Raw genomic sequence first — 1,239 nt, forward strand, 5'->3', positions numbered from 1 at the left:
CACACTTTAAAAGTGTGGCCATTTATGTAAATAGTTGTTGCCAACTATAACAACACTTATAAATTTTAGGTTATCCCATTAAAGAGTACACTTTAGAAGTGTTGCTAATATTAGTGTAACTAAAAGTCAAAATTTTTGGCTACACTTTAAAAACGTCCCCAAAAGTATTTTAGGCAACACTTTATAAGCGTTGTCCAGATTTAGTGTTGTCGTAGACCTAAAATGGTGTAGTGATATAATTATAAATAATCTAGTCCTAGTCTTAATATAATACTAATCATAATATAATTTTAGTTGTAATCTAATCATAACCAATATAAGTAGTCTAATCCCAGTGTCATTTTAATTCTACAATAGTGTTGTACACTCGTCAGTCAGTTTCGTTGGACTTTTTCCAATCGTCACCTTCCTTTTTCATCAACACTTGCTGCAGATACGTCAGTCATCTTCGTTATACATGTTCATTTGACATATTTCAATCGTCAACTTCCTTCTTTTTCAACAGTCTAGCCTCATACTCTACTAGAAATATATAACGACTACTAAAACTCTAGATGATTGAAGTCTTTGAAAGTGAGGAGACTTTATTGGATAAACGGTGATTAATCCTAATGATGCTTCTGAGGTTGATCATTATGCAGCTCCTAATAACATTATTATATGAATGTAATAATGAAAATAATCAAATTGAAGAAGTGTTGAGACTAAACATATATTATGTATAGATTAAAATTAGGATTTCACAACTAGAAGTATCAAATAGTGAAACGTGGATACTGAAGACAAATCAGATGTGATGCAACAATAGTGATATCGCCCTCTACACAAGCTTGCTTGATAAAGTTATCAACATCTTCCGAAGCTTATATTCTCCTGACCCCAAAGCGATACGGTTGGGAATATCTCATTACTTAAGTGCATCTTTTCGAATTGAATAATATTAAAAAAAACGTACTAATAAACTCTTCACTCAAGTCCTTGTACACCTTCTTGACATTTTGTTGGCTCTATTTGAGGGGACCATATTGATAAAAACATAAAATTTACTTTTTACCACCTTGTATATGAGGCATTGGTAGAGAATTTAGAGAAATGCATGTATATGTGTAAGTTTTTCCCATGGTCAAGAGTATGGAAGAAGTGAAATTTTTAAATGTTTGTAGTCCCTTATATATAGAAGTGGGTCCCTCACCTATGACTTGTTATAGCAGATTGGATACCCTTCGATGGAAAATTACA

The sequence above is a fragment of the Solanum pennellii genome, chromosome 8, assembly GCF_001406875.1.
Source record: "Solanum pennellii chromosome 8, SPENNV200".
Classification (NCBI taxonomy): domain Eukaryota; kingdom Viridiplantae; phylum Streptophyta; class Magnoliopsida; order Solanales; family Solanaceae; genus Solanum; species Solanum pennellii.